We start from the raw sequence: 15949 nt of genomic DNA on the forward strand, positions 1-15949 counted from the left end.
AAGGGGAAATAAGGCACCAAAGGATGTTGTGCACTTGCCTTTAAAAAAAAAAAAAAAAACACGAATACAATGATTCCAGAGTCAACCCTTAATTTACTCGAAATAGGGATCCCTGGGTGGCGCAGCGGTTTAGCGCCTGCCTTTGGCCCAGGGCGCGATCCTGGAGACCCAGGATCGAATCCCACGTCAGGCTCCCGGTGCATGGAGCCTGCTTCTCCCTCTGCCTGTGTCTCTGCCTCTCTCTCTCTCTCTGTATGACTATCATAAATAAATTAAAAAAAAAATTTACTCGAAATAATGGGGGTAGAGAAGGTGGTATAGTTAATACAAAGCAGGGAGTAGTACTAATGCCAATAATCAAAGGCAAAGACTTTAGAACATAGTCAAGGACACTCTCATCTCCAAGCTCAACCCTCAATCCTTCTAAGCTTCAGATTCTCAAAAACCATTTGGACCCTTTGTCCAGAGTCTTCTCTGTTGGTGATGGTCTCAGGAGCTTAACTAATTGGTAGAAGAAGAGAGACTAGAGGATTACAAATATATAGAAATGTACTAGTAGATAATCTAGAATTAACTCTCTTGCACTTAAAACACAGCAATAAATATTAAACATTACAAAGACCAAGAAATAACAACTGTGAAGCAAATTACCATCATAACCCTAAACCTTCCCCCAACACGACGCAACAAGGACTTCTAATGAGTACGCGTATGAAATGCAAATTTGTGCATTTAATGTTCGCCTTTAATTGACTATAATAATGGGTTTCAAGTGGACCTTAAGAATATAGTTTGCTTTCGTCCATTCCCAGCCTCTGCCACCGGGCATTGGAAGAAAACAGAAAATCATGGAGGTGAGGGGACTGGCTTGGAATCTCACTGCTAGAAATTGGGCCTAGATTCTTGGATTCTCATTTCAGGTTTCACAGGTAAAAAAAACAAAATAACACAAAAACATGCTTAGCATGTTACTTATGGTTTGTATCCATCTGAGGAAGACTATTTTGCAAACTCGGATCAAGGAACCTTGAGGGGCTCACAAATTCATCAGCAAATCTAGATGCCTCCCTTTCCTTAATCTTGAGTGGCCACTCAGGCTGTCTATAGCTCCCTTCTCTCTACCTCTTCCCACTGGTCTATCACCTCTTCCCACTGGTGTCAAGCACAAACATCTCTTGTCGAACTGCCATACATCCAAAGTTCTTTGTTCAGCATTCCGGGAATGTGGGCCTCATCTTAAGGAGACTAAAATTCAGTTGGAGTGATAAAACCTACAATTACACTTCTGGGTTACAAAGCCAGAGAATGACAAGAGCTCCAGATCCCATTTAAATTCCATTTCTTCTACGGTGGATTCAAGTTTGGAGGTCTTTTCTATAAACTTGAGGGGATAGGAGAAGAGGACAATAAAATTGGGAGGCATTTCCTAGGTGGAAAGCTGGTACAAGGCTGCTTCATCATCCAGTTCCTCAGAGCTCCTAGTCCCTGCCAGCATTGAGGAGGACATCAAGAAATATTTGTTGAATAAATGAATGTAAACGATGGATGAGTTTCCCAAAACTGTAGGCCAAATTTTGTGCATATTAACCTTCATTAGCTTTCAAGGCAGTCTCTGTTCCATTTGTCTTCCCGCCAAAATAAAAACCACATGCTAAACAATTAATTAGCAGAGTGCTTGAGGATGGAGTTTAGATGAGACCTGATAACAAAGAGTGTTCCTACGAGTCAGTTACACATATGGATTGAGTGCCCTCTGTGTGCCAGGAACATATCAGGGATATGCCAATGAACAAACAGCAGTGGTACTTGATCTTACGGTGTTTATGGTGTATTGAACCCCCAGAATATGGGTTCTCAGACTGGCTGCACAAAAGAATCTTTGGGTGGAGGGGGGTTGCTTTTAAAAAATATATGGGGCACTCAAGAGAGGTGCCCAGGAATTTGCACCTTAAAAAAAGCTGCCTGTATCTGGAATGTGATGTAGATTATAGTACCCTCCCCAGAGAAGCCTCCCATCCTTGACCTTTGGGCTTTAACAAAGACATCAGACTAGAAGAAAGCAAGAGTTATGTGCCTAGACTGTAACTAAACATACTGAGAGGCATTTAAATAAGCAGAGAAAATAATCGACAGTACCTTCCTAAACCTTCTGGCAGGATCAGTATTTATTTGCCTAGTTTTCCTTTCCCTGCTTTCAATTCTCCCCATCCTCAATTTTCTTTTTAAATTTAGGAAGGAATAAAGGAAAAGTAGAGGAAGAAAATGCTATCGGTGGGAAAAAATTTGTTTTTGCTCTATAGTATCTAGGTCTATGTTCATGAACTGTCTTGTTGGTGAGACAGAAAAGAAAGGCTTTCGGGAGAAATGGCAAAGTCACTGGAAGTGGAGTTTGTCTTCAGATACGCTTTCCTGTTTTCCAAGTTAGAAAGTTAGAATCCAAGGGCCACAAAACTGATGGAAGCTCTTCCTCCCTGTGTTAAGATCTTTTTCTACCATTAGTTACTTTGCAACTTCAAATAGATTTCTGGGTGAACTATGACTCACTGGGCCCCTTTAAGCTTTTTAATTCAGTGCCCAGTACATGGGTTCTGGTTGACCTGGCTCAGAGGCAGTTACTGAGATTGTCTGCAGGCAAAGCTGAGTCTAGACCAGATGGCAAAGAAGGAAAGAGGTGAGATGGAGGAGGAGAGGAAGGAGAGAGAGCAGGATTATGATAGGCAAGTGAGCTTCCCTTCCTCTCATGACCCCCTTCCCAGCCCGTGGCAAACAGCCAGGTGCTATTCATTGCTCCTTTGACTGAACCATCTGCTCAGGCATGGGGGGACATTTGGGTTTTATATGAAAATTTGCTCTGGGAGAATCAAGGTGTAGTAAAAGGAAAGGAGAAATGTCTCTCCCCTCAATCAGATTTCTAGTCCTCCAAGAGTAGTGATTCTCTTAAAAACCTCAAAAAATCCCTAGCTTAAAGCCAGTCGGTAGCATAAGAAACAGAAACCAGCACCTTCCTAGGTTACCCAAATGAAAAAAAAAAAACAAAAAGAAAACAAAAAAAAACAAAAAAAACATTGCCAGTGTGTATTTGCAAGAAGTGATCGCAATTCTACCTGAAAATTCCTGCCACAAATATTCTAGAAAAGATGCCATTTTCTGAATGGATACCAGAGGGTTGGGTGAAGGGGAGGGTCTTAAATGATCTATAATGACAATAACAGGTAGTTATTGCAAAGGTTAAATTAGGGATCTTTCACAAAAATGAATCACTTTGTCTAGCCAACAAGAAGCAAGTTTTAACTTAATTTAAAATTTTATCTTATGTGGTTGAATTAGGACGCTTGATTTTAACATTCATACTGATTAATGTTAATACATTAATATTGACCTTTAAAAATCCCCCCATGACTCTTTTATAATATGCTCTGCTTTCATTTTGGACATAATAAATACTATGTATTAAGGACTCCCAGTGCCAGCCCTTGTGCTAAGCACATGGTGCACATCGATGTCATCTGATCTCTGTGGCAACCTAGTGAGGTATGTATTCTTATCTTAGGGTGAGCATGAAGAAATTCATTGTCTTTAAGTCATTTGCCTCAATTCACCCAGCTCGTAAGTAGTAAAGCAAGTATTCAAACCCAAGGGCTGACCCGGCCTGATGGGTGTATTGAAAGGATACATGCCCACATTCACTCACTCATTGAGTGGGTACTCTGAGCCAGGATGGGGCACACAGAGATGAATGAGCAAGGACTGCTTTCCCAGAGCTTGTGTTCTGGTGGAGTAGAGACAACACACGTGTTTCTGAGCGTGAGTAAATAAAACAGCATGTTATAGTAGAAGGCCACTGGAAGGCCACTGGAGATTGTGTACTGAAAGATGGTCTCTCCGAAGAGAAGACATGGAAGCTGAAAATGCATTTCTAGGGAGGAGTAGCCCATCTGAAGATCTAGGGAAAGAGTGTTCCAGGAAGAGCCCTTGAGAATCCTAGCATGAGGGAGAGGCTTTTATGAGATGACTGTGTGCTCTGTGATCATGATACTCTTTCAAGTTACTTGACCCATATGGGACTCAGGCTTATCTGTCTGTTGGCAGAGTATGCAATGCTGAAAGATGTGCTGAACAAGGGGACTTACCAAAAAACGATCCTCGAAGTGTGGCCTTTGCTGGAAATCATGACAGTGGCAGTGTTGCTGGTGATCTGGCCCTTGCCATAGAGAAGAGTGCCAGGGACCACACATGGCCACCCCTGCATTCAGTGCTCAGAATGGTGGAGGCCCCCTGCACCTCCTCTCACTAGGCAACCTTGAAGAGAGATGTTTTCTGTGGGTTTATGTGAGCTCCTATTAGTCTTGTGCATCAGGGGATAAGATGGAATATTTCTTAATAACAGAAGAATGAGAAGCTACAGGATATGATCCTTGGAATGGGAAAGGAATGGTAAGTAGCTGTGTCAGTCTTAGTTGGCAGGAAGTCATATAATTTGCAAGGATGGAAATTAAAATAAAATATTTTAAAATAGATCTATGGGTTTTAGTCAGAATGAGCCAGTAACAATAAAACATCACTAATTGTCCCTTGTGAATTGTCTCTCTTTTTCATTTATAGTTGAATATGGGAGCTAGGAGTGCTTTTAGGAGGGAAGAAATATGTGCTCTTAGGGAATTTGGTCACTTAAATAAATACTAACGAGTAAACTGACCTTGACCAAGTCATTTAACCACTTTAGGACCCTTGATTGCCTCATCTGTAACATTAATTTTTTTGGAATAGAGATTTAAGATCCTTCCAGTTCAGATGGTTTGCATAGAATTCTATGACATTCTGGAATGAAAAAATGTCTTGTGCATGTCTCAGTATCTGTGAATGACTTTGTAATGGTTGTGAATAAAACAAGCTCATCCCTTTCAGCATCAAATAGGCTGCTCAGAGAAGGGTACTGCTTGCAGGGACCATGACCTCGCCTACCCCTTCCCCATCATTTCTAAGACATGAGTGTATTTGATAACTCTAAGAGAAATGATAATATATTACAAAATAATATCTATCATTTACTGAATGCATACTATGTGCAAGGTACTTGACATCTGTTATCTCATTTAATCTTCAAAAGAAAACTATGAAACTGGTTGTTTTTATTAGCCCCATCTGAAAGCAAGGAAACAGATTCAGATTCACTAACACATAGTTAATAAGTAGCAGAGCTGGAACTGTACCCAGATTTGTTTGACTCCAAAGCTCTTCCCATGACTGAACACTTGGAGTAGTCATAGCTGCCAACAATGACATTTCTTTTACTCTTTTGAGATCTATACAAAAAAAATTTTTTTTGGAGGGGGTTCTTAATGAGTCTGTTTAATGCAGATAGACTGACTTATGCATTCGCCTATAATGGAGTAGCTTGTGGCAGTTTAGTGCTCTTGCTGAGAACAGACAGAAAATCTGGATAAAATTCCAAAAGCAAAAATCTGCTCGAAGGCATCAGAGAGCTGCTGCAGTAACCAAGACTTAAGGGGTCAACATTCTGGAGGGGAGGAAGGCCTGGAAAAGTGGCCTCACATTCAGTTATTTCTCCCTCAAGACATTTGCTGAATCCTTAAGACACAAAAACATGAGAGAGAATAAGAAACCAAGCAGGATACTTCTACACACCACAGTTTTCAGCAGCTGCACAGAGCTGAGTAGGAAAAGCTTCCAGAAGGAGGAACCATTCTGGACTCAACAGAGCTACTCTATGTCTAGTTGGAGTGGTTTTTACACAGCTGTACACGTTTGTCAAAACTTATGTAACCCTATTAAAAGGAGGAAATGTTACTATATGTAAATTATGTTTCGATAAAAATAAAAATGGAAGCAAGGAAAATAAAAATAAGAAGTGTCTGGGGATACAATCTCAATAGGACCCTTGGAAGGCTCACCCACAGAGAGGGTGCAGACCAAAGGTCCATGGAGTGATACAAACTCACCTCAGCCCTAATTCAACTAAAGTGAACTTTCCAAATCTATCAAACTCCCAGAACATAGGACAACCCCATCTGGAGAAAGCAACAGCATGGAGCACTTCAATTGGGTATGCATATGGAAAAAAAGAAAACTAAGTCTTCTGTTTAACACCAAACCCTCTACCCCACTCCCCCTTAAAATTCCAGATTGAGTGTAGATCTAAATGTGAAAGCTTACACATAAAAGATTTCAGAAAAAAAGCAGAAGATATGTCCATGTTCTTGAGACAGGTAAAGATTTTGTAAATCCCTAATCATAAAGCATTAAAATTGGTAAATTTTACTGCACTAAAATTAAGAACCACAAAGAAAATGAAAAGGCAAGCCATGGGTTGAGAAAAAAAATATTAGCAATACATATATCTGACAAAGGACTTACATTCAGAATATATAAAGAATTCCCACAAATCAGTAAGAAAATGATAGATGACCCAATAGGAAAATGGGTAAAGGCTTTGATAGGCACTTCACAAAAGAGGATACTAAAATGGCCAATTGGGACGCCTGAGTGGTTCAGTGGTTCAGTGCCTGCCTTCGGCCCAGGGCGCGATCCTGGAGACCTGGGAATGAGTCCCACATCGGGCTCCCTGCATGGAGTCTGCTTCTCTCTCTGCCTGTGTTTCTCTCTCTCTCTCTCTCTCTCTGTGTGTGTCTCTCATGAATAAATAAAATCTTTTTTAAAATGACCAATAAGCATATGAAAAAGTGCCCAATCTTTTTAATCATTAAAAAATTTCAAATTAAAACCACACACCATTAGAATATTTAAAAGACTGACAATTCAGTGTTGTTGAGCAATTGGAACTCTCTCATGCACTGCTGTGGCAACGTACTGGTACAATCACTTAGGAAAAATATTTGGCAGTTTCAGCTGCTGAAATGGAATATTTGTGTATCTTGTAACCAAGATATCTTCCTCTTAGGTATACACACAACAAAAATCTAGGGGTGCCTGGGTGGCTCAGTTGGTTGGCCGTCTGACTTGTTTTTGGCTCAGGTCGTTATCTCGGGGTCCGGAGACTGAGCCCTATGTCAGCTCTATGCTCAGTGGAGAATCTGCTTGAGGAGTCTCTCTCCCTCTGCCCTTCCACCTATTCACACACACACACACACACACACACACACTCTCTCTCTCTCTCTCTCTCTCTCTCTCAAAAAATAAATCTTTTTTAAAAATCCATGCACATATTCATCAGAAGACGTGAACTAGAATAGAATGCTGATAGCGGCAGTTTTTATAATAGCCACAAACAGGAAATTACCTCATTGTCTACCAATAGTAAAGTGGATAAGTTGTGGCAGGCAAACAATGAAATACTGTATAACAATTAGAATAACCTAAGTATTGCTTAAGCAATGAATCTCAGAAGCATAATGTTAAACAACGGAAGTCACACACACACACATATGTACACACACATACACACAGAAGGATTCCATTAATATAAAATTTAAAAACAAACAAAACTAATACTTGGTGTTAGAAATCAGAATAATGGTTATCTTGAGGCAGTGGAGGTAAGGGGAGGAGGTTGAATGTAAAAGGAGGTACAAGGGGAGCTTTTGGGGTGCTAGTAATGTTCTGTTTCTTTCTTTAAAAAATATTTCATTTATTTATTTGAGAGAGAAAGAGAGCATGCACCTGAGTGGGGGTGGGGGTGGGGGTAGGGGCAGTGGGAGAGAAAGAGAGAAGCAGATTCCCTGCCGCCCATGGACCCAGATTCGGGCTCGATCCCAGGACCCTGAGAACACAATCTGGGACGAAGGCATACGCTTAACCAACTGAGGCACCTTGGTGCCCTGTAATGTTCTGCTTCTTGATCTGGGTGGGGACTGTACCATTATGTTCATCTAGTGGAAATTCATTATGCAGTCCAATTATGATGTGTACACTTTTATGTATGTTATGTGTCAATAAGATTGTTTTTACTATATGTGAAGAGAAAAAGATGAAGCCTCAGTTAGAAAAGATGACAACTAAGAGAATTTATGAGCTCAAAATATATAAAATCATGAAAGTTCAATATTTCTGGTCATATATTATACCAGTAGGAAAATAAAATAATAAAAAGAAAGACAAAGAGAGAAAACAAGAAGGTAATACACATCAATGTACTCTGTAGGGGGAAAGCTGTAGTCAGATAGGCTGGGATCAATTTGGCCAGTTATTTCTAAATTAAAAGTCAACACTGGATTATTTACCAATGACTTAGTGAACTTTCCATAGATATATTTTGGCTTACTATATCTTAGAAGGGAAAGTTTGAATGTTATTGCAAGTGGCCCATACCAAAGCAATTCAAATATAGGGGCTACTTATCATCTTAAGATGTGGTGAAACTGCACGTCCATTCAGCCCCTTGCTCACTAACCACACTGTTTCTCTTCTTCCTTTCAACCACCCACCTTCCCAGATCTACCTCCAGTGGTGCACATGTGCATCAAGCTCTTGCACAAGGTCTCTTCTTTACTTATTTAAATCGTATGTTTCCATTTAAGTTTTTGCCTGTGTATCTTGAGTACTATTCATCCAGAGTACGCTTGCATTTCAGTGTGAATTTTTATGTCTGTGGGAGAGTCTCTTGGTTCTCATGACCAACGTTTTTCGCATTACTATGGAATTTTGCATATGGACATATAAAAATATTCATATTAATTAGTAGATAAGAGAGACAAGGTGCATTTAATAGAATACTATGTTAGGAATTTATTTAGCCAAGCAGGTTAAATAAAGCAAGAAACTAAGGAAATTGTTCATGTAATTCAAGAAAAAGTCAATGGTTCAATGAAAGTAAAAGTTCTCTCTGTTGCAGTTTGCAACAGTTTCACTGCATTGCTGACAAAGCTTTAAACTATTCAGTTGGGTTGGATATTGGTCTTTCCCTTGAAAACAGCACTGAATTGTGAGAGAGTACAGGCTGTGGGGTCATGATAGAGGTATGACCTTAAGGAAATTCTTTGTTGGATATCAGTTATTTATTTTAAAATCAAAATGATTAGAAGTAACAGGTGCTGGCAAGGAAATGGAGAAAAAGGAACCCTTGTGCACTGCTGGTGGCAATGTAAATTGGTACAGCCACTGTGGAAAGCAGTATGGAGGTTCCTCAAAAAGTTAAAAATAGAAATACCATATAATCCAATAATTCCACTATTGAGTATTTACTCAAAGAAAACAAAAATACTTAACTCAAAAAGGTATCTGCACCCCTATGTTTATTACAGCATTATTTACAATAGACAAGACATGGAAGCAATCTAAGTGTCCATTAATAGATGAGAAAATTTGGTTGATACATACATGCATGCATGTACACATAGACATGGGAATATTATGAAGCCATAAAAAGGGTGAGATCATGACATGTGAGACAACACGGATGAATCTAGAGGGTATGATGCTAAGTGAAAGAAGTCAGACTGAGAAAGACAAATACCATTTGGTTCCACTCATAAGTGGAATCTAATAAAACATACACATACAAATGAATAAACAAACAAAAAGCGAATCAGACCCATAAATTCAGAGGACTAGCTGACGGTTGCCAGGAAGAAGGGGGTGGAAGTTTGGGAAAAGCAGGTGAAGGGGAGAGGGAGACATAGCTTCCAGTTACAGGACAAAATATGTCATGGGAATAAAATGCACAGTCTTTATTGATAATTCTATCCCGAGCATTTTGCATATTCCATGGCATATGACATATATCCCATAAAAGTTTGTCAGGGGACTGAGGCAATGAATGGATGAGAATGCACATAATGAACCTAGTATTGGACCTAGAATGCTATTGGCCCCAAATGAACTTATATCCTTTCTTTACCACCCTCCTTGAATTATTCTGTATCCAGAAAGCAGAATGAATCAAATCAACCCTTGGCTTATTTCTATACTATTATAGGTATAGAATGTTGTTGAATTTCCCTTAAAACTTCCAGGAATACAAAGGATATAGCTCAGATATGTGTTCTCAGAGGAGCCAAGTTTACACAGCTATGGAAAGAAAAAAAATTCTGAAAGCAACAGAACAAGATTACATAATAGTATGAAGGGAGGGCCTTGATGCCTTTAAACAGTATCTGTTTGCTGCAAACTTTCCTATTTCTCCTTGAACAATTACAGAATTAAGAATAATCCATGATGCTGTTTGTATTGGCTAAAATCTTTCAATTGTTAATAGAAGAATGAGAGTAGAATTTTAGATGCAAGATAATTTCTGATTGGAGAAGCAGTAAGAATGTATCCAAGGCAGGGTGAAGGTCAGATGTTTATTTTTAAGCTTTGTGAAAAGTCCTCTACTTGTCTGAAGCAAATAGGAAAGAGAAAGTCATTTATGGCATTATGAAATTTCTAGACTTCTCATGGGAAAGCAGCTGACGTCAGCGTGTGATGTTTCCTGTGGCTACAAACATGAGACATTAACTCTTGAGAAAAAAATGTAACTTTCTCTCTATAGAATCCTGGTATACCTGCAGCTGGACGTTGGTATAACTACCATACGTTAAGAAAGACCTGATGAGGGAATCCCTGAGTGGCTCGGTGCTTTAGCACCTGCCTTCGGCCCAGGGTGTGATCCTGGAGTCCCGGGATCAAGTCCCACATCGGGCTCCCTGCGTGGAGCCTGCTTCTCCCTCTGCCTGTGTCTCTGCCTCTCTCTCTCCTCCGTGTCTTTCACGAAAAAGAAAAGAAGAAAAGCAAAGCAAAGCAAAGAAAGAAAAAGACCTGATGACGCAGATATTATATTAAAAAGCCGAAACAGGGATCCCTGGGTGGCGCAGCGGTTTGGCGCCTGCCTTTGGCCCAGGGCGCGATCCTGGAGACCAGGGATCGAATCCCACGTCGGGCTCCCGGTGCATGGAGCCTGCTTCTCCCTCTGCCTGTGTCTCTGCCTCTCTCTCTCTTTCTCACTGTGTGCCTATCATAAAAAAAAAAAAAAAAAAAAAAAAAAAAAGCCGAAACACTGTGGAGAGGTAGTTGGTTTTGTTGTTGTCAACACCAGCACTGGTATCACCACCACTATCATCACTGTCATCATTATCATTATCAACAAGCTCTGATGCTTGCTGTATTGTTTATAATGCGCTATGTTAAATGTTTGGGCTCCAATGAATGATAAGAAACTGCATCTGATTTTTATGTATATTTAATTTTCCAATAAATGTAGTCTTCCTGTATCTATTCTTTCCATGTGTTTATGTATGGCTTCTTTGCTTTTGAAATTAAGAATCTATTATTTATCAAATGTTACTCTATTTCTAAAATAATAGTGTTGTTAAGATAGAGTTTGCATAATACGAGTCATCCATTTCAAGTGTATGATTCAAAAGATTTTAGCATATTCAGAGTTGAGCAACCAACACCAAAATCAATATAGAATGTTTTCATCACCCCAAAAGAAAGCCTATACCCTGTGGCCATTACTCTCCTTCCAGTCTCCCCTACCTCCCCCAGACTGAAGCAACCATTACTCTATATTCTATCTCTATATAAAGTTCCCTGTTCTGAACATTCCATATGAATGGAATCATATAATATGTGGTCTTTAGTGACAAAATTATTTTACTTAGCACAATGTTTTCAAAGTTCATCCATATGGTAGCAGGTATTAGTACTTCATTAACTTTATGGCCAAATATTATTCTAATGTATGGATAGATCACATTTTGTCTATCCACTCATCCACCAATGGACATTTGGGTTGTTTCTATTTTTTGGCTATTATGAATAATGCTGCTGTAAACATTTGTGTACAACTTTTTGTGTGGACATATTTTTTCATTTCTCTTGGGGGTGGAATTGCAGGGTCATATGGTAATTTTGTGTTTAATAATTTGAGGACATTTTTTCAAAGTGGCTGCACTATTTTTATCTTCTTACCAACAGTGTATGAGGGCTCTGATTTTTTCTACATCCTTGCCATCAAGATGGATAGGTTGTAAAGATCTGCAGCCCAGCACAGTGCCTACAGTTAATAATACCGCGCTGTGCACCTGAAAGTTTGTTAAAAGGGTACAGCTCATGTTAAATGTCCTTACCACATACATACCTACACAAAAGGAAACTGTGCATAGCTTCTTATACAAAGAGAACTTACACATAGAAGCAACTACAAAAATTAGAATGCTCATGATTGAATCCCTTTAATTCCAGTAGACTCTCACTTTATTGATAGTCTTATCCATGAAGCTGGTCTTCAGGAATTTTGGATATTCACAAAGGAGCAGTACTTTCCAGTTGAGATGCTAGGTCATCCACACAATTGGATTATTTATTCAATTTAGTCAACTCATTATACTTTATTGATTCAGTGAATTGATTTTTATGTTTCCTACTGTACAATATGTACTTGTTTACTTAAAGTATTGTTAAAACTTTTTCTAGTATTCATTTGATTGCTGCTTGAAATTTAAGTACCTAAGATCAGGGCTACATATTATATTTCTATTACACCCAGTTGTTTCAGATGAGCAAAAACACAAAGCAAAATGATACCCAAAGTGGAATGATCCTGCTCCTCTTCTCCACTTTCTAACCAGCCAGCACGGCTCACCACTCTCCTCCACCCCAGAGCTATATACTGAGACCTCATCCAGAGCCTTGAGCTCAGTTGGTGTGAAGGATAAAATGCTGACCTAGGTAACCTAGACAGGAGGAGGGCTCAGGGCTTACTCCAGAACCTAGAATCATCTTGTCCAACCCATGTAACAAAAGGTGAAACCATCTGTGTGGGTAGCGCTGAGAAAAATCACTGGTTGATGTCATTTCTCAGCATTTTAAAGAAAACCAGCCTCTGCATTGTCTGTCTGCACACCCAGCTGGAAAAGTAGCCAGTGGAGGCTGCAATCCCATGGATGAGATGCCGAGTCCTTTGCACTAGAAAACTGGTGTAACATCACACTTACTCTCTTCATCATCACCCAGCTATCAGTCTGTTATTGTCTTGGAAACTGTGGACATGGGCAAAACAGCAAAATAACAAAGCATGGGGGACCATTTTGTGTACAGGGCCCTGGGAAGGGCCAGTGGAATTCCTCTGATCAGTCTCCTTTTGACTTTTTCCCATAGACCTTGTTCCTGCACTGAAATGTCTGGAATGCTTGGTAGGGACAAAGTGGGTTGGTCACAGGACAATTATGCTTCTATCATCAACAAGTTTGGTTTGTGAACTAATTTTCAAGTGACTAGTGACATCACAAGTGGGTTAAGAATATAAATACATAGCACTTTTATAGTAAACAGAGCTTTCATATCCCTTCCCTCAAATGATTTTCATGGTGACCCCATAGGTCAGTAAGACAAGTATCATTTACAACATTTTATAAATGGGACTTAGAAAGGTCTAGAGAGGTTAAAGGATTTACCCAAACTCTTTCAGCTAGTGTTGGGTAGATCAGGGTCCTCAAATCTATTCTTTTTGCAGAACACCATTCTTTTATTTGGTGTTTAACAACAAAGTTCATTTAGCAGGAGCTAGTTATTTTTCATTTTAGGACAAATCAATCACTACATTTGTTTTTAGAAATCAGATCAATCCACTGTTTAATTCCCACCTGGTACCATGGGCTAAAATTTTTAGAAATAAAAATTTTAATTTAGAAATAAAAGTTTTATTTTTATTTAAATTTAAATTTTTATTTAATTTTATTTTTTATTTAGAAATAAAAATTTTAATTTTTAAAAATCAATCAAGAATTGATTCTTTGTGGGCCTTTCCATTTGACCTGTCTTTGCAGCAATCATTTAGTGGGGAGAGTGTAACAAGTGACAAATCCTTCAAGCAACTGTCCTTACTTCAAAGTACTTGAACATCAAATAGATCTGTCAAGGCATGGTGGCACACCACTGTGGGTTTCCATATGGAGTCTCAACCACAGCATAAGTATTGGTGCTATGTGTCATCAGAAATTTCAGATTCCACATGATTTACTTTTTAAAACATTAGGAAGTACTCAGGGTTATCCCTATAAACTTGACTCTCACTCAATTACATTCTAGGAATCTTTTTTGAGTAGAAGAAAAAGGCCTACCTCTGTGTATTCCTGTGAATATCATTCCTCATGTATGTCCTATGGAGAAAAAAAATTTAAATTGGCTCTTATAGTATTCCTATTTCATGAGACAATAAGTCAGACCCAATTTAGGATTCTATATCCAGTTATTAAATGGAAGTTGTTGGGGGTACTTGGGTGGCTCAGTCAGTTAAGCATTGAGCTCTTGGTTTACACTCACTTCATGAGGGTCATGAGATCAAGTGCCACACTGATCTCTGTGCTCACTGGGGTCCGCTTGAGATTCTCTCTCTCCCTCTCCCACTGCCCCTCCTCCCACTTGTGCACACACTCTCTCTCTCAAATAAATAAATAAATAAAATCTTTTAAAAACCCAAAATGGATATAGCAGAGATTAAGAGAGATCTCTGTCCTCACAGAGCTAACTCTTTAGTAGGAAATAAATACTTCCATTTCTGTCTTATTGACTTCTTTCTTTGAGTTGAGTTCTATTTATTAAATTTAATTTTTTATTTATTTGAGAGAGACAGAGAGCATGAGCAAGGGGGAGGGACCAAGGAAAGGGGAGAGAATCTCAAGCAAACTCCTTGCTGAGCTCAAAGCCAGACTCAGGCTTCATCCCATGACCCAGAGATTATGACGTGAGCTGAAACCAAAAATCAGACAGTTAGCTGACCAAGCCACCCAGGAGCCCCTGGGTGAGTCCTTTTTTAAAATTTTTTTATTGTGATAAGAACACTAAATGTGAGATCTACCCTCTTGCTGTCTTACTTCTGCATCCCCGGTGCTTAGCATAGTTCTGAATACATATTATTTTCTCAATAAATATATGTTACATAAATAATAAATGAGGTCCCCCGATGCTCATACTTTTTCATTTTTGAATCTTGATTCATTATCCAGTGTCCTTCTTCCTGGGACCAGACAGAAAGCCAATGCAAGGTGGACAATCAGAGTGTTACTGAAGTCTGGTACTGACATTTTTATTGGCAATTATATTAGATGGTTGATGGTAATGTGGACAATATCCCAACTTCAATCTGTTAGAGACACAAACTTAACACCAGGCTGCTATCTTCTAAAAAATGATGTGTGTTAGGGGCTCCTGGGTGGCTCATTCAGTTAAGCATCTGCCCTAGGCTCGGGTCATGACCCTGGAGTCCTCGGGTGGAGCCCCACATCGGGGTGGGGGGGTCTGCTTCTCCCTCTGCCCCTCTCCTCTGCTCATTCTCTCTCTCTCTCAAATAAATAAGTAAAATCTTTAAAAAAAATAGAAATAAAAAATGATGTCCTTTATTAACCAAATGGAGGATGGAGTGAAAATACAGATGGGTCAATGAAACCATTTTCACATTAATACATTTCAGATTGAACAGTCCATAATAGTTTTATCTTCAAAAAATAGCACTGTTTAAATATAGCAATGCCTCTACATGCCAACAAAAATACCAATAGAAGACTCATCAGTTTTAACATTAATAGCTGAGTTGACTGAATTAAATGAAAAAGGCAAATTATTCAAGAAAACCTTTTGGGCAATTGTCACCAAATAACTACTGGGTAGCTCTGTATCTCTCTTTTGAAATGGCAATTCTGCCAAATTCAGGCACAATTACAGGATAAACAGAGCTGAAATATATAACTGTAAGACATGCCTTGCAGCTTCAAAAGGAAACAGTTCTAAAATATGTTTTCCAGAGACAACAATTCTTACATGTTTGGAATATAAAAATGTGATTGTGACAAATTATTGTGCAAGAATGAAAAACAAATGACTGCAAGTAACAGAACTGAGGCTACATATGAATGCCATCCCAGAACCTCAAACAGAACTATAAATATATTACATGGAATCTACCAGAAGATTGAGAGAGAAAAACATTACATTTAGCCAGAATTTAAATGCTTTTGAGGCTGCAGAGATACTGTTTAGAGAGTGGTTGCTGTTG

At 39.1% G+C, this 15949-nt stretch overlaps 1 protein-coding gene across 1 annotated transcript in view; it reads right to left on the reverse strand.

Moving 5' to 3' along the window:
- CALD1 (caldesmon 1) overlaps positions 1-15949 on the reverse strand; it is a 188550-nt gene that overhangs the window by 121946 nt on the left and 50655 nt on the right.

Source organism: Canis lupus, chromosome 16, assembly GCF_011100685.1.
Source record: "Canis lupus familiaris isolate Mischka breed German Shepherd chromosome 16, alternate assembly UU_Cfam_GSD_1.0, whole genome shotgun sequence".
Lineage (NCBI taxonomy): Eukaryota > Metazoa > Chordata > Mammalia > Carnivora > Canidae > Canis > Canis lupus.